Consider the following 18900-nt stretch of genomic DNA (forward strand, 5'->3'; position numbering starts at 1 on the left):
TGGGTCTCCAGGATCCTCCCCAAAACTGCTCTTCCACAGCATCTCTTTTTCTCCTAGATACCAGATGAAAAATAAGGTAGACACTTCATATTTACCCCGGACACGGATCTCTCTCCCTCACTGTGAATTTCAGCACAATTTTAAGAGACATTGACCTTGCACAGCTATCCTCTAGTGGGAATTTTATCAGAAATTCTTTTATATCTCTTATAAAATTGCTAATATTCAACATGTTCCATGTCAGCCCTTCGATCCCTCAAAACTGGTGGAGCAAAGGCCTATTGCCCTCATTCATTCAACAAACATTTGTTGAAAGCCTACCCGGGGACACACAGGAACATGTGGATGCCCTGGGGAGATGAACTGTTTGTTCCACATCCTCTTACCAGAGCCAGGGTTTTCAATTATTTGTATACCTTTTTCATTATGTTTAAAATGAGAGATTTATTACCTGCACTACACATTATATAGCTTTACAACTTAAATGTAATTGCCTCGCTATTGCAATTTTCTGAACCAGATCACTTCTGAGGAGGCATAGAAGACGGTTTTTAATTTAAATGATAAAATAAATCACATGTTCCTGGTAAACAGTAGTTATGCCATATATCAGGCACTTCCAGTATTTCAGCTCCCAGTGACTACAACTTCAGGCAACTGACTTAGTAGCTGGGTGGGGGTGGGCACTGTGTGTGCAAGGAAATGGTTGTTCCTTTCCTTGCAAGGAGCAGCCTGGGGTGTGTGCCATGCATATCCTCTACAAAGATAAGTGGTGACAGTGAAGGCTTTTTTTATGTACTTTAGTGGGAATGAGACCAATTTACAAGTTGCCAGTCTCTAGAAATCCAGCTTTACTGGCACATATATTTTATTTATTCCTGTGATATTCTAATACCCCGTTATGGATGCCCTAGTAGGAACCCTTGGCAACCACCCAGTTGTGCTGCCCTTAACACACCAGGGATATTAAGGGAGAGCCAGATGCACTCCATGCTCTGAAAGACCTCAACCCAATAAAGGAGGCAGCAGTGAAAACAGATTAGTTGCACAAACTAGTAATCAGGCAATCAGAATATGGCTTCTGTTTAAATGATATTTTATAGCAGTAATCTATTTTATAATTCAGAGTTCAGCAAACTACAGTCATTGCAAGCCTAGCCTCTCCTGTCACCTGCTTTAGTAAATAAAATTTGACTGGAGCACAACCATCCTTATCCATTTACACATTACACATTGTCTGTGGCTGCCTTTGCACTGTAATGGCAGAGTGGAATAGCTGCAGGAGACAGAATGGCCTGCAAAACCAAAATGTTATTATCTGGCCCTTTACAGAAAAAAGGTTTGTTGACCCTTGCAATAAAATATGCATGAACCTATTTCAAAGTGATGAGTTCAAATACTGTTGGCACTTAAAGCTTTCAACTCGAGAATTGCTTGGAATATTTTCACAATTTCTGTGCAGTGTGGTCAAACCTAGAAACAATAATGAAATATGACCATCCTCACACTAGCAATAATAGAATACCATTAAGCACTGTATAAATGCTTAGAATACTGCCTAGGTATTAATTCTGAATTTAGTGAGAAACTGTTCTTTGTATTTTCTTAACAATGTCACAAGCCTGACATCCTATTAAGAAAAAAGAAAGTGAAATAAGAAAAACCAAATGTTGTTTTCTCTTTCTTCAACAGTCTCTCCCTGCAATGGGATTTGAGAGTCTTACATTTACATTTTTCAAATCTAAATCTAGAAATCAACAAATTGAAACCATTTGTGTTTGAAGAAATTCTCCAGTAGAATACTTGACTGTGATGCATTTAAAAAAAAAACAAAACCTTGGATTAAATTAATATCTCCTCATGGGATAGTCCCAATAAATATGGTTGTGGCGTACCTCATGATTCGCCTACATTTTTATTTTGCTACTGTGTTTATCAGAATTTGCACTCTCCAGTCTAATTGAACAACATGGACGAAGCGACTTAGGCAGCTGTCAATTTCCATTTCCTATCTGCAGAGTAGAAGCCCTTTATTTCATTTGTAGGACTGTGCCAAGAATTAATGAGATAAAACCTGAAAAACACTGAGCGCTATGGTATAAATGTGAAAAATGTTTATTTTCTTTCTCTTTTTTTAATACAGTCTGTGATATTTGACCATTCTTTCATGTCATGCTTAATGCAAATGTTCCTGTCACCTTAAACATAGCAAAAGGACCACCCGAGTGAACCAGATGCTCACTGAACGGTTAAGCTGATTCCTTGTCTCTGAAAGCCTTCATCTCTGTCATTACCTGATAATACCATTTCAAGTGATTAAAAAGCAGGGATGCTCACTCCAAAGGGCTAATAATGCAATAATATTGTTAAAAGAAATCAACCAGGACTGTCTTTTATTGTTTCTATCACTTAAATCACCTGTAACTACATTGGAATACAGATCATTAACCTCCCAGAGTCAGCAGGTTTTGGGTTTCTGTCTTTAAGGAAGAATGCAATGGTCTATCATGAAACCTCAGATTCTGGCATTCATCATATTTTGATCTTGTTATTTTTCTAGAATTTCTTATGAACCAGCCTGGGAAATATTTACTTTTTAATTACAAGAAGAAAGAAATCTCTTCTGATAATTGGAGCTTCTTTAGTCTTGCTTTATTCAACATTCTAATGCCTTTCTTTGTTTCCCACCTAATAACCTCAATCCCCTTGTTTACAAGCTTTCTGAGACACCCTGCTGACAACAGACTGAAAATCCAGTCTCCTGATCACAAGATCTGAGTTTAAAACCAAGCTGGTCTCTTCTGTGTTGTATTGTGTCTGACTCCTGTGTTTATTTCCTCAGTGCTAAAAATAGTGCCTGGCACATAGCAGATGCTCAGTAAATATCTGTTAAACTTAACTAGTAACTAAAGTATAAACAGAACTTCATCTGCAACCATCCACTCTGTGGTCCCTAAATGTGTTCTGCCACTGGCAACCTTGGGGTTCTTTTCAGTATTGAAATCTTACCCACACTTCCAAGGCCCTGCTCCATAAAACCTTTCCTGGTCCTTCAGTAGCTAAGATGAATTTCTCTATTGAGTTTTCATAGCATTCCCTACTTCGTTTATAATTATAATTATATTAAAGCAATCCATTCATTCTACAACTATTTATTTGTTGTAAAATATTATTTATAAAATATGCAGTGAGCACCCTTTCTGCAATGTTCCAGCACCAAAGATACAGTGGTAAAAAGACTGATAAGGCCCTGCAGGTTTATATGCTGATGGTCATAATGATAACAGACAAATGTATAACATCAGGCAGTGATGGGGACTCTGACAACAAAGGAGGGAAAGGATTGAAGAAAGATGGATGGGCTTCTCTGAGCAAAAGGCACGTGAGCAGAGACCTGGATTACACGAGGAAGTGTGCAAGGCCTTGTGCTAGGGGCTGAAAAGATAAAGACGTGAAGCACGCTCCTTGCTCTCATCATCATGAAGAAACTTACCTGCTAGGCGATAATTATTGCACACTAGTGTCGGAGAACTACAGCTAACACGACCTCTAGAGGAAAGCCATTCTAGTGCCTTGCTGCCTTGCTATTTTAGGTACTTCTGTGTTCCTTGCTATATTGTCAATTTGTCTAGGAAGGAACAACAGGTTGTTCATCTTGGTGTCCGCTGGCGTGTTCACGGAGCCTGGTGCCTTCCTGGCCCAGCAGACTGGTGGGCTTGGCCAGTGCGGTCCTGAGCAGAGCCTTCCCTGCAGAGCCTGGAGCTGGGGGAGAAGGCGCTTGGAGTTCCTTCCGGGCGTTCTCCGCAGAGGGAGCTGATTGCTCTCCTTTGTGAATTACTGTCCACACTGAGAACCCGGCAGCAGAGGGTCTGATGAGTGGGAGAGCTGCCAGAGCAGTGCGGGGAGGTTGGGCCCTCGGGGCGCCAGTGAGGTTCATCCTGTAGCTTTCTGTTTGAAAAACACTGTGATCACAGTGGAGATGAGAGGGCGGAACTTGGAGAAACTGGTACTCTTTTTCTCTCTGTATATATATATCAAAAATGTATCCCAGTACCACACGGGGCAATTTAATTCATTCAGGTTGACAGAACCCTGCCTCTATTTTTTTTCCCAGGAAAAGAAGGAATTTTAAATGGAAACCAAATTCCAAAGTCTTCAGAAACTGTAACCCTTATTCGCAAGGCACTTCTGAGAGTTTACTCTCTGGGATAATTGTCTGCTTTAATAAATTGGTTGGCCCTTTAATAAAATGGTTGGCCATTTGTTGAAGCAGAAAGAAAGGCAGCAAGTAAGAAAGAGCAAGTGCGTGATTTGTATGCAGGTAGAAACAGGGCATCATAGACTGTTGATACATGCAGTACAAATAGCTATTTTGAATCACTAATCTTATTTGTTATACTATTTACATATCAGGTAATATTATCTTGCTTACACACAGTATCTCACCTAATGGTAAAACTAGTCTGGACTGGTCTAGATTTTGTGTCAGATGGCAGAAGTCATCTCAGAGTTGTGGTCATGATCCAATGCAAGCACGCCAGGATTGCACCAGGATAAGAATGACACGATTCTGTACAATTGAAAATCTGTTTCAGAGTCATAGGTAATCGTTGCATGATAAAAAGTGCAACCTCGCTTCTCTCCCTAGCTCTATTCTTCCTCTATACTTCTCTGTTTTCCTCCTGAATTGCTCCCCTGAGAGCTGCAAGGCACATCCTTTCATTATGCAAAGCCCTTTAGCTCCCACCAGCTTCTGCTCCCAAACATTCAAACACAGCATGGGAGTGGCAGACTAAAGAGTAAAGAAACCTGGTTTTTGTTGTAACAAGTTCCTACATCTATGTAAACACATGACATTGTTTTAGTAGTGTTCCTACAAACATTAAGAAAAACAATGTCTTCCATTGGGTCAAATGAACATCCTTATCTTAACAGCGTGGGGCCAGTGGCAAACTCATTATGTCAGCAGTTTGGCAATTTATGCGGAAGCCACATAGAAATTGCCAGGGTTATAGGTGCTTAATATATGTTTATTCAGTGAATGAATAAATATGAATGTGTGCCTGCATAATTGGGTGCATAAATTATGTGAGGAACTCTTTGAAGGAGTGAATAACATAGGAAGATGATCTGTGTATTTTCAGAGAATTGAAATAAGGAAAACTGTTCCAACTATATGAGGAAAACTATTCTAACTCCATCATAGACATATGCCTTGAGGTGCTTTCAGGAGTGCTGATGTATTTGCCTTATTCAGGTTCATCTCTCCCATTTAATTCTCATAACATATAACATTGATGTGCAACACAGGAGAGGTAATTACTATTACCATGTACAACCTTGGCTTCACTAGAACCAAATTAGCAATCAACCAGATACTTAAAACTATTTAGACATACCTCTATGTTATTTGTATATATAACTACACATATATTTGAATTCTAGCAAAACTTAGACTCTGTGGATATTTTTCCCACCCATTCCAAAATTCCATCATGATAATTCTCCTACTCTTGTATTATTTTTTAAGTAATTAGAGAATTAAGCATTAGTTGACTGATAACCAACAAATTCTTTTGCTTTTTACTGATGCTGGAGCAGGAGTGGTTTATGACTAGTCGATTGAGGGCAGTAGGGACTGGGCAGTAGGGTTGACCCCTATGTAAGAAAATCAGCAATCCTATTCACAATATCATGGCATATGGCTCTGATCTAGGCCAGTTATTTCCTTTTAGGTAAAATGTCTGCTATGGTGAAAAGAAGTATGGCAGAAGATATTGTGGGATCAAGGAAATAGGCAGGTCATAGAGCTTTGATTCTTGGTTGATTCAGCAAGTCTTATTCATAAAGTAGCCTGGAACTGAAGGAATAAAACCAAGTTCTGAGTAGGAGGAAACTAAATGAGACTAGGGTTCTCGATAAGAAAACTTCAGTTCTGAAAAGGAAATGGAATTCGAATTCAGAACCAAGAATGAGGCTGATTTAAACCGTCTGAATCTTTATGTGGAGATTGGTAGAAACACTACTGTCCAGTGATTGTGAGGATGTCCCATGAAAAAAGAACAGACTAATTGTATACCTGGCATGCTAATGGAGATGAAGTTATTAACATATTTCTAGGTTCATCCTCATTGTCTCTGAATTAGTACTTAGCTTGTTGTGATGAGGTATATAAGGAATGACACATTCATAACCATTTTGGAGTAGTTTAGGGTCTTAAACATACTCTATGGAATCTATGTATATATAAGGACTTGTGGTTATGTTTAATGGAACTTTGAAAATATGAAACATATGGTCATAAATGCTAGAGTATAAGATGACTCATTTATAGTAATGTCACTTCATGAATGCATTAAACAATTTTATTGTCTTACATTCAAAAGCTATAGAATGATCTTAAAGTACAAAATGGAGAATTTATGTCTATAAGTTTTCTGCTTTTTGTGGCATTCACTGTAGAAAAGTTGGAAAATTCAAAACTGTAAAGAAATGGATTTTGTGGAACTGTGATACTATCACTCCAAGATGATCGATATTAACATTGTGGTATATTTTCTCAGTATTTCTTTTGTGTGTTATTATATAGCTGTTATATATTGTTAAACATTTTTTTCTAATCTATTTTTTATACTGAACATTGTATCAGGCATTTCCAGTATTATTAAAATATCTGCAAAATCTTATTAATTTTATTGGCTACAGAACTATCCCTTCATATAGACAAAGCTTTATTTTAACTCAACCATTTCTACAATGTTGACCATTTAGGTGGTTTTCAGTTTTTCATTATTATACATAACTTAATGAACATGTTTAGACACATAATTTTTAAAACTCCTGATTACTAACTATATCCTTGAGGTCAATTCCTAGATCCAGAATTATTTTTATTGAAAAAACAAAAAAAAGATAAACCTTTTCTGAGGTTCTTGGTATATACATTGAGAACTTGCCTTCTGAAAATGTTGTAATAATTTATATACCAATCAGTAGTATAGAAAAATGCTCATCTCTTTGTACTATTGCCATACTTAAGATTATTCCAATTTTGCATTATTTACTAATTAAATCAGAAAAAATGTATTTTGTTATTGTTTTGATTTTTACTTGTTTGATTATTGGTGAGTTTGAACACTTTTTATATATTTTAATCACTTAAGTGCCACTTCTTGTCACTTTTCTATTAACTTTGCTCAGCCGTCAATTGTTAGAAAAATGGCCCATGAACAGAGAAAAAGTACTGCTAATTCTCATTATTCCTAGTAGTTGTGTTGTATAAAGTTGCAGCAAACAATAAATTAGCAAATACTGAACCTCTGTTCCTAGGAAATATAGGGTTAGGTTTCTGGGAGCCTGTGGTCATGTTTTCATCCACCGGTCAATACATACTTTGTTTAGTGTGTTTCTGTTTCAAGGTAGTAGTGGTAATGTTAGTTGCTGAGTTGTGTCCAATCCTGCAGCTCCATGGACTGTAGCCCACCAGGCTTTTCTTTCCCAGCCAAGAATACTAGAATGGGTTGCCACTCCTTTCTCTGGGGGAATCTTCTCAACCCAGGGACTGAACCCAAGTTTCCTGCATTGCAGGCAGATTCTGAGCTATCAGGGAAGCTAACCTAATTTTTATTCTTGATTGATTAACATTAAACTCATAGTCAACAGCACAGTGACTCATGCCCATACAAAGCTTATCTAGCACGACATCACAGCCTTGCACTTAGGGACACTGGACATTTCAGCACTATGCTTGGGGCCATTTCAAACAGCAAACTGACCAACAAAAAGCCCCAAAGTGCATATCCTGTGACATTAAACATACCATGTGAAGGATGCTGGTTTACAATAGGACAGCTGACACAGATTCAAGCATCAGCTTGTTCAGTCTCAGCTGAGAACATGAGGCTACTCAGAGTTTGCGCTGCTCTGGGCATGTCTGTGAATGATCATGAAAGTACCATAAGTATTGATTGGAGGTTACAAATAAGTTTCAACAAGAAGGCGAATTCACAAATCCAGAATCTATGAATAATGAGAAATCACTGTATCTTCATTATCTTAGTGATCTGGCCCCAGGTTAATGGTGATAAATATGGGTGGGTAACGAAATGAATAGACAGATAAATGTAAATCAATTCTTGTTGAAGGTAAAAGAAAAGTGTTACTTAAATCCTATAATTTTGAAGTATAGACAGGATTTGCAGTACCCACGACACGGAAAGAGCAAAACTGAGAATGGTGAAGCATGTATGCTGACACCTGAGGAGAAAGAGCAGAACAGGGAAATGCAAAAGGCGCCAGCGTGAAGCCAGACAGAGTAGAACATGCGTCTCATCGACCAGCTCATGACCTTGGCTGAGAACCACTCTGGGCCCCTTTTTTCTCTTTCATAAAATCAAGACTAAAACATCTTCCTTAGACTAAACCTCATTTGGGGTACCTTTTCTCTCTTATTCAGCTACAGCCCTAGGACCTTGTGTAATTCCCGAAATATATATGTCAGCTATGTTAGGTGTATGTCAGATACTCAATGACAGAAATGTACCAAAAATGAAAAAAAAAAGGTATTTAAAGTCCAGAATATTGTACACTTAAAATACAGAATAGAGCATTTTCATTGTAAAACACTTGTCATGTGGGACTAGTCCCTGCCAATGAATAGTTAACACATATTGATCTCTCCATTTCACATACTCGACTGCTCTATATAAATGATTTATGTCAATTCAAATTATATTAATGATTTATTGATTTCTTTATTTTTATTTAACGCTTGCATAGTACTTACTATGCGCCAAGCTTTGTTTAATGCTTAGCAAATATTAATTTGTTTAATCCTTGTAATAACACTATACAGTGGGTTTTATTATTAAAACTATTTTATATTAATACATGAGTCATAGAGGGAGCAGGTAACTTGTACAGGGTCACACCACAAGCAAATGGCAGACCCGGGATTTGAACTGAGTGCTTTGGCTTCAGGGTTCATGTTTATAACCTCTACTCACAACAGCCCTAGGAAATTTGAGATAAAGAAGCAGGGGTTTAGTCACTGGCCTAAGTTAGCAATGAGCCTACTGGTGTGTCTGACTTTAAAGCCTGTGTCATTAGGATTTATAGCTCCAGGCCACTAGCATTCTGGTAATAAAACAGCAGAGGCTTACAACAGTTTACTACCTATGTTGCTTCTAACTGCTTCTAAAACAAAAGCAACTTGCTTTCTCTCTTCCTGTTTTCTTAATAATGCAGCTAGATTTTCATTGCTATAATTAGAGGTTTTCTTTCTGAGTCCTGAAAGCTGATTTTCATGGAACATGAAAGTGAAAGTGAAAGTTGCTCAGTTGTGTCCGACTCTTTGCAACTCCATGGACAAACAGTCCAAGCAATTCTCCAGGTCAGAATACTGAAGTGGGTAGCCTTTCCCTTCTCCAGGGGATCTTCCCAACCCAGGGATCGAACGCAGGTCTCCCCCATTGCAGGCGGATTCTTTACCAGCTGAGCCACAAGGGAAGCCCATACCTTTGCATAAGCCCTCTTTATTTTTATGGATGCCAATCCATGACTAAAGTCTGATCTGAAAAACATACTTACGCCATGGAATATAAGAAGGGAGAAAAAGGAGTCTTAGCCCATTCCAGAACTAAGAATGGGCAGGAGATTGTTAAGATTAACAGTTTGAGCCTTGGACTGATGCTGTCTGCATTCACATCAGGCTGCTCTGCTACTGGCTGTGAGGTTTTGGTAAATCGCTTCACCTCTCTGCACCTCAGTTTCATTTATAAAATTGAACAGTCTACCTATTCCAACAATGCTTGTATTGGTATGAAGATTCAATGAATTAATACCTATGAAGTTCTTAGAAAGGCCTTGGCACATGGTCAACACACAAATAAAACTTCATCAATAGAAGCAGTATTTTAAAATTATCCAATTATCATTACTAGTTTTACAGCTTCAACACTTGTGTACTAGTAAGTTTTCAAACTTTGTGATTACACACCTCTACCATTAAAACTGGCCTATGCACAAATATCCTTACTTTATGTATAGATTGTCAAAATGTGTAGCAGTGGTTTGTAGTAATAGATTGCATGAAACTTTAAACTGGATCACAGCAATGATTCACCAAGTCTTGGTTTATCTTTTCCTAATGCCCCTAAGCTGCCCCTGGATCCTTGTACCCAGACCTCTCCTCCCCTGAAGAGCTCTTTGCTCAAAGCTACCTAGGGCCTTCTCTAGGCTTTCTCAGTTTCAGTGGCTTGCTGTAGAAAAGAGGGTAACTTCTTCTGTCGAAGGAAAGTAATTATATCCATTACCATCTGGGAACAATAATAGTCCCTTAACGCTCTCAAGATTATTCAAGTACTCAAAAAACATCCTGTGTTATCCCTACTGAATCCTTGATCAAAGACCAGAAGTCTGGGGGGGTCAAGGCAGGGTCGACCTCAAATTGATTCTGCTTCTCACTTTTTTCCTTATGCCATCTCCCAGCACCAATTCCCTTTGGTGAGCGAATTGGTCCCTGGCAGGGGCTGGAGATGAATGCTTTGCTTGTGAAAGTCGCTTAAAACTTGAATTTAGAGTGCTGGCTTCAGCATCACTTTTACTAAAATTGGAATAATCCAGAGAAGATTAGCCTGGTCCCTGCTCAAGGATAACATGCAAATTTGTGAAGTGTTCCAGACTTTTTTTTGACATATATACACTACTATGTATGAATGAGGGCAGGAGGAGAAGGGGGTGACAGAAGATGAGATGGTTGGATGACATCACTGATTCAATGGACATGAGTTTGAGCAAACTCAGGGAGAAAGTGAAGGACAGGGAAGCCTGGCACACTATAGTTTGTAGGATCGCAGAATCGGATAGGACTTAGCAACAGACAACAACAACGTATAAAATAGATAACTAATGAGAACCCACTCTTTAGCACAGGAAACTACTCAGTGTTCTGGGTGACCTAAAGGAGGAAGAAATCCAAAGGGTGGACATGTGTACATATATAACTGGTTCACTTTGCTGTAGAGCAGAAGCTAACACAACACTGTAAAGAAACTATACTCCAGTAAAAACATTTTTTTTAACTAAAAAGAAAACCTTAGAGACATTGAAGACCATATATACATGAGAGGAGGTCAGGGAACTGGTTAGTAGAGAATGCTGAAAACCAAGGATCCAAGTTTGAGCTCACTCCAGATGTAAAAGAAACATAGAAATCATTGAGAAGTGATGCTCTTGAAGATAGACAGGGTTGAATCCTGCTTTTATGAAACTCTGTATACTCATTCTGCTCATTTTTTTCTCTTCCATCCCAAGGAATAGAAAATCCTAAAATGTAGAAGGAAAAGAAACCTTTTTATACCTTCATCTCTCCTTCATAGCCCAAAGTCACATTTAGCTTTGGAAAAAATATTTCCTGTAACAACCCATATGTCATATGAGTAGCATAGAAAAGGGAAAACATAGATCCCAAAAGGGGGACTGTTTTTATACATCCTGAGGTACCTGAGAGTATATGTGGATGCACACAGTTTACCCCCCATATCCGTGGATTCTGCATCTGCGGATTCAACCAACAAATGATTCAAAATATTCAGAAAAAATTCCAGAAAGTTTAAAAAGAGAAACATGAATTTGCTGTGCTCTGGCAACTATTTACATAATATTTACATTATATTTGCAATAATCTACATAGTATTTACATTGTGATGCTGGGAAAGATTGAGGGCAGGAAGAGAAGGGGACAACATAGGATGAGATGGTTGGATGGCATCACTGACTCAATGGGCGGGAGTTTGAGCAAATTCCGAGAGAGTGAAGGACAGGGACGCTCGGCATGCTGCAGTCCATGGGGTCGCAGAGTAAAACACGACTTGGCAACTGAACAACAAGGTATTATAAGAAATCTTGAGATCATTTTAAGTATACAGGAGGATGTACATAGGTTATGTGCAAATATTATATTGCTTTACTTAAGGGACTTGAGTATCTATGGACTTTGGTTCCATGGGGGTCCTGGAACCAATTTCCCATGGATATCAATGGACACCTTTATCCCCCAATTTGCCCCATAGATGTGATATCAAATCATAACCAGGCCCACTCCTGGGAACTGCCAAATACATTCCCAAGAACTTTGGGCTGATTCTCTCCTTTGGCAAGATGTTTTCAAAGGGAAATATCTGTGAGCTACAAAGAGATCCTGGTAGCTCGGTGGTAAAGAATCTGCCTGCAATGCAGGAGACTTGAGTTCGATCCCTGGGTCAGAAAGATTCTCTGGAGTAGGAAATGGCAACCCACTCCAGTATTCTTGCCTGAGAAATCTCATGGACAGAGGAGCCTGGCAGGCTACAGACCATGGTATTGCAAGAGTTGGACACGACTTAGTAACTAAACCACCACCACCCTGAAGGGTGAGGTAATGTCTCCTTCCCAATGAACAACAGGTTTGCTTACTGCTTGCTAAGAAAAACAGTGGATTCCCAAACTCGTGCTTTTGGTACAATGCAAACGTACTGTGTGTGCAGCATCTATCTGGCTCCACCACCTTGCCCCTGTAGAATCTGGTGAACAAGGAGTACCAACAGAAACAAGATGCTCCTTCTGCTTCTTATACTGTGAATAATGAAATAGTTTGTTTCTGACCCAGAAACTCATGTTTTTGCCCCCATCTGCGAAATATTAAGAGGACAACTCTTTAGTTGCAGGGTAAAATTGTCCCAGACAAGATAAATAACTGCCTTCTCTCAAATTACATAGTAGCCTATATTGTATCAGTTCTGTCTGGCTCTTGTATTTCAATAAAAATTCAAAATTTTCCTTGCTTGCTTCTGCAATTTGTCTCAGGAACTCAACAACCATGGCTTTTACTTTCATTTCCATCAACCACAAAAAGAGGAAAATTAGATGTCTTAGAACGTGGCTGTATATCATAAAATTCCATAGGAAATTAATAAATCTTGTGTGATATGATTTTATTTTTACAGGATAGTTATGACGCTAAGGCAAAGATAATAATTTAAATACCAAGAGACAGAATTGTTTTTTAGATCTATCACTAGTGAACTGCTAAAGGCACAAATTTCAGTCTTGTTTTTGCTAGAGGTCAGTACCAATTAGTGATGTTTTATCAGCAGGATTTCTCTTTCAAAACTGTTTTATAATGTTCAGGTAACTCCCCTACCAGCTACTTGCTTTTTAGAGATGGGTTTACCAGCTCATTATTAATGGATTATTTAGAGGTTTATTATGGTGCCAGGGTTTTTTGTTTTTTGGGGTTTTTTTATGTCAGATCTATTGAAATGGAAAATATAGCATATTTCAAATGGTTTGTAATACAAAAGTTATGTGTACCCTGAAGCCATGAAGGCAATGTGTCCTCTCTTCAGTATGTTTTCTATTGAAGGGTACCTTCAGAAAATAAAGTGACTAGAAACTAGGGAGGAAGGAAGACATTGACCATGAGGCTTTAGGGGAAAACTGTCAAATGTCATCTTATCATTTAAAATTAAGGAAAATGTATTCAGGAAATGTATACGTTTACATATGTACCTCATAGCTCAGTTATTCATTCATCTAATTTGGTTACACAAACATTTATCAAGTGAGTCCTCAGTGCCTAGCTGTGTGCTGTAACCTGAGGGTTCTGCAGGGAGCAAAATGAACTCCTTGCCCACTAGGTGTTTACCAGGCAGTGGAGGAGAAACACACATTCATATTTTCTGTACCAAGTCAGGGGTGTTCTGGAAATGTGTAGAAAGAGCACATACCACATATTAGGGATTCTATGAAAGGCTTCTTAAAGTTGACATTTGAGCTGAATCTCAACTAATTTTTTCTATTAATAGTAGACATTGGGTGGTAATTTTATGCCAGACATGATACTTTAAGTGGTTTCCTTATTTGTAGTTTTTAAAAGTGTTAAAACAGACAATGAGAGGATTATGAGAAGTTGAAGCATATGCTCAATCAACAAAAGACTATTTTTGTAGAAGAATCATGAAGTTTTTCTTTCTTTCTTTTCGATGTTTACAACCCTCCCAAATCTTCCGTTGACAGCCAGGAAACAGAAGGTACCATAGTAACCCCAGCTGCCCCACTCCCAGCTGCCTTCCCAGACTCCGTTTTAATCCCAACTCTGCAGCCCTAGATCTCTTTTTTAAATTTAGAATGTCTGACATATGGAGCCAGTAATACAGCATTGATGAATTTCTTCCTTTTATGTTATTTTAATGATTTCGATTTTTGTTTGGGGTGAATGTAGTAAAGGCTTTTTCGGTTAAGGATATAAAAAAGAAATGTGCTTCCAGATTTCCTCATTCTTAGCAAAGTTCAAAGTTCAAGTGCATTACCTTTGACCCAGTCCTCTCCAGAATGACTTGATCTTAGTTGCTCTTGTTATTTTTGAGGATTTTGTTTCATTTTGTTGTTATTGTTGTTCAGTGATGCTCTGGCCTGGATTATCATGATATATTAGGCTTGATGGGGCTACATTGTTGGGCCAGATGAGATACAGTGTGGGGAAGTCGTTGAGCAGGTGGGAAGTGCTGTTTAATCCTTCTAACAGGGGAGGCTCATGGTGGTACTGAGAAAATGTAAAAAGCAGCAAAACAGGTTAGTAGAGCCAAAGAATAGCAAATATCTCCTTCTGTCATTGTGTGAGCATTTTAATCAAATGGCCTGCCTCATGCAGCTTTATTTTGCATTGAGATATTCCATGTCCCCCAAATATTTCTCAGATGGTGGTAATGAATTGCATTGCCCTCTCGGTTGTAAGAGCGCGGGTATTCTGCTGCGGAGCCATATGGTTCCCATTTATTTTAATGTGTCTTTGACATCAGGAGAATTGCTGAGACAGCAGAGGAAAGTGCTTACAACTTGGACTGCAGCCAGAACTGCGAATATTTATGTTTAGTGACGACTACCTTTTTTTCCGGGTGAAAAACGATATGGTCCTAAGATGGTATCCATGTTGAGATTTTAATAAAATGAGAGTTTATATATTTTGGAAATAGCTGTTACTTTAATAACAGTGAAATGTATTTCTTAAGCATGTAGTTTTAGGGTTTAATTGCACATATGAGAGATTAAGGAAACAAGCTGGGAAGTAGGTGGCATTTATTTTCTCACTGATAATAAAGGAACACACTTTTTGTTTGGTTTAACAGCATCACCAAGATAGTAGTCTGCATATGTAATGCTTTCCATCTGTGATTCTTAAGGTTTTTTACAAAGGTAATATTTCTGATAATATTCCTGAGGTAAACATAATTCTGAAAATACTGACGGAGGGCCTGAAAAATGCAGGTGCCCCTTAATTTAATCTGTATAATGGAGATCAGCAAATTCAGAATTCAGATTTTGAATTAAGTACATTATCTAACAATTTATTATTTTCCAAGTATGAGGATAGGATAATAATACTTTCTCTAATTCATTAATGATATGGTATGCTTACAATAAAGAAGCATTCTTTAAAAATGAGATGACAAAGACCTCAGTAATAATCAATGTTCCATATGTAAATGTTAATATCAGCTCTGTAGAAATCTTAGATTCTCTGGAAAATGATTATGTTATCTAAAGGAAAATACATACTGTTAACAGAGAAAAGTGGTGATAACATTGATCAATTTCTATGAAATTGTTCTCACTAGAAATAAAGTCAGATGGCCAGTTGAATATATGGAATGGGGAAAAAAATTTCTGAACTTTCAGTTGTTTGAGACAGAACTAAACAGAATGCAGGGTCCAGATTTAGCTAAAGGATTTTAATATATAAACTTTATTTAAGTGATATGTTGTATAAACACAATTTGTCATATAAAGACCAGAAGGAAGACTTCATATCAAATATAGAATTAGAATCCCAAGATTCATGATGCCTAGTACTATAAATTTGATGGATGAATTGATGAAAAAGGAAAATTAGAGTGAAACTTGGTTGATCATTCAGTTAATGGTATTATTTTAATCAGTGGTTTAATCTAAATTTGTTTTAGTTTAACAGTTCACTATTCCCAGTATTAATTGCATTTGATGTTGATAGATAGGGCTTTCTAAGTCACCTTGCGTTTTCAGTGGGCATCAATTTAATGTAAGCAGTGAAAGGGTTAGTGCTAAGTCAACTATAAAGATTAAAGATAAGAGAGAACATGACTTCTTTTTAAAATTTTTGTTCTTTCAATTAAAAAAATTATATTGGAGTATAGTTGATTTACAGTGTTGTATTAGCTACAAGTGTGCAGCAAAGTGAATCAGTTATAAACATATATCAATTCTTTTTCAGATTTTTTCCCCATATAGGTTATTACAGAATACTGAGTAGAATTCCCTGTGCTACACAGTAGCTCCTTATTCATTTCTTTCAGTTTTTTAATTTCAAATTTATAACTTCAAAATATAGCATTTATTCTTTTTTTCTAATAAGTATGAGAATAAAATGACCCCCCCCCATTCTTTTAGATTACTCACAAGAATCAGGGGGAAAGTGCAGAAGGCATTTTAATAAATTCAAATGTATGAATAAAAAAGAGCTAGTTCTGAGAAATGACCACTCTTTGTGAGTTAATCATCATAATTATTTATGACATCAAAGCTGGAAGGTTGAAGTTCTCAATTTTTATTTGCAGCTTTCTAAATATATATCAAAATCCTGGGCAATAAACTTTATTTTTTTTCCAAGCAGAGAATTGCAAGTAGATGATTACACTATTGAACCACCCTCTCTGAGTCAAATTCAGCTTGCAGTGTGCTGAGCGGCCTGGGCTGTAGCTGTCAAGAGACTGGAGAGAGCTGCTTCCCTGCACACGGGTCTCTGGCTTGCTTGTGTGGACGTAGCTGACAGACTGAATAGATGACTACGTGACGCGCATGCTCATTATCCAAAACAAAGCGTTGGTCGTCAGGCCCGAAGGGTCAACATTTTATATTATTTCTGTTCTTGTTAAATTTTTTGCTTAAATGCGTATGCAGTATTTGTACATGTCTAGATAGAAAATTTATTATCACATAGTCTTATGTGAGAGAGTTTTTTCTTTTGTTTTGTTTTTGTAAAACTAACGATTTAAACAAAAGGTTTTCATCTTGAATTATTTCCACTCAGAAGCTTCAGTGCACCAAAGACGTTATTAGTCTTCAGGGTAATCCATTGTGAAAATTTTCAACCTATTATTAGGATGGAAAATACTTAGGGCTAAATGGTTAAACTACCTAACCTTGTCTGTGAGTTATAAACCTATTTCTCCTCTACAGAAGGACTGACGTCAGAATGCTGACTGGTTCTTATGTATGTTTATCATACTTTATGTTCTCCAGTCAGTTTGCCGCGTTACTAGTACATAAATTGGTTGGTTGGTTGGAGATGGGGAAGAATGGCATTTAGGGGCTGAAGAGACAGATGTGCTGCAGTTTGACAAGCAGTTAGAGCTATCATTCATACTATAGGGAACCAGATACAAACTGGAACTTGATATCTTAAACGTCACTTCAAGTGGGAGCTGCCCTTCCTTGATTTTTGTTTTTGAATGCTGCTTTCATAGAAATAAGGGCAATAGTAAAAAAAAAAAAAAAAAAAGTCCCTAATTTGATGGGTCCTGACATTTTCTTACTTTTACCAACTTTGTCTCCATTCTGATGGCCTTTTAGGAAATACAAAGCACTTCAATTACAAAACATTGGGAATACCCCAGTATTGTCTCTAACAGATCCAGTATTTGGAAAAGTCTGTCTTTCATGATTGTTTTTGCACATGTTATATCTTTCATGACATGAAAGTGTTATTTGCTCAGTCCTGTCCCACTTTTTTTGACCCCATGGACTGTAGCCCACCAGGCTTCTCTGTCCATGGAATTCTCCAGGCAAGAATACTGGAGTGGGTTGCCATGCCTCCTCCAGGGATTGAACCCGGGTCTCCTGCATCAGAGGCAGATTCTTAACTGTTTGAGCCACCAATGAGGCCCTATATCTTTCATCACTAAATATAAAATAACATCCTGAGTATAACATACTATTGATTTGGCCACCACTTTGTGTTATATACTTCAGGTAATTTGAATTCTGTTCACAGTTGGAGGAAAAATACTCCCAAATAGTCTTTACTTTCATTTGCCTCTCATTTACCCGTGCCTTAAGACATTTCCTTTTATTAATCTTTTGGAATTGTTCCCACTTGAAAGATTTACTACTTCCCTAAATACCTTACTTGAACAAAATAACAAAAACAAACAAACAAAAAAACCACAAAAATACAATTATGGTAAGTAGATTTGAGAAACTTGAGAATGTGACATAAGGGAATAAAAGGGAACAATTAGAACAAGGAAGAATTACTTTTGACAGCAAACTTGCTTCATTTTCAAAGGAACTACTCCTAATTGCTTGGTTGCTAGATCCATTTCACTCCTTACTTGTGGTTAAGATCTGATACTATGTGTGTGACACCGTGATCAAGAGGGGCCAATCTTGACAATTGTGTCAAGCTGGAGAAGATGTGAAAATATGATCACAGGAGATTTGTAGAAGTCACTTGGAAAGACTGAGGACATATATTTTTAAAATTCTTAATAACTTTAACCATTGGAAGTTGATTTAGTATCTAAGCTGTTATTGTTAATTCCTATGCAAATTATTTTCTGGTGACACTGGGGTCTTTGTTTGAAAGTTAGGTTTCATGACTTCATAACGGATATGATCTTGATTTGTTCTTCAAAAGGTGAGAAACAACATATTTTCAGAGCCCCTGATTAACTTGGCCTGTATGATTTAAGAAAACAAGTTTTTATTACCCAGGATTTACCAAGATAAACTAATTTCAACAATCTCACTTTGCTTCTACTAAGTTCCCCCCCCCCAAAAAATAAACTCAATATTGACTTACACATCATCTGGTATTTTCCTTTTGAA

General features: G+C 37.5%; 1 protein-coding gene and 1 non-coding gene across 5 annotated transcripts in view; both read left to right on the forward strand.

The window, feature by feature from the left end:
- The window catches only part of CSRNP3 (cysteine and serine rich nuclear protein 3), a 196145-nt gene that overhangs the window by 144477 nt on the left and 32768 nt on the right, over window positions 1–18900 (forward strand). The window lies entirely within an intron of this gene.
- Window positions 10580–10686, forward strand: LOC122454060. Its single transcript, XR_006273281.1, has one exon. It is a non-coding gene; the product is annotated as a U6 spliceosomal RNA (small nuclear RNA).

Source organism: Cervus canadensis, chromosome 15 (assembly GCF_019320065.1).
Source record: "Cervus canadensis isolate Bull #8, Minnesota chromosome 15, ASM1932006v1, whole genome shotgun sequence".
In the NCBI taxonomy this organism is placed as follows: domain Eukaryota; kingdom Metazoa; phylum Chordata; class Mammalia; order Artiodactyla; family Cervidae; genus Cervus; species Cervus canadensis.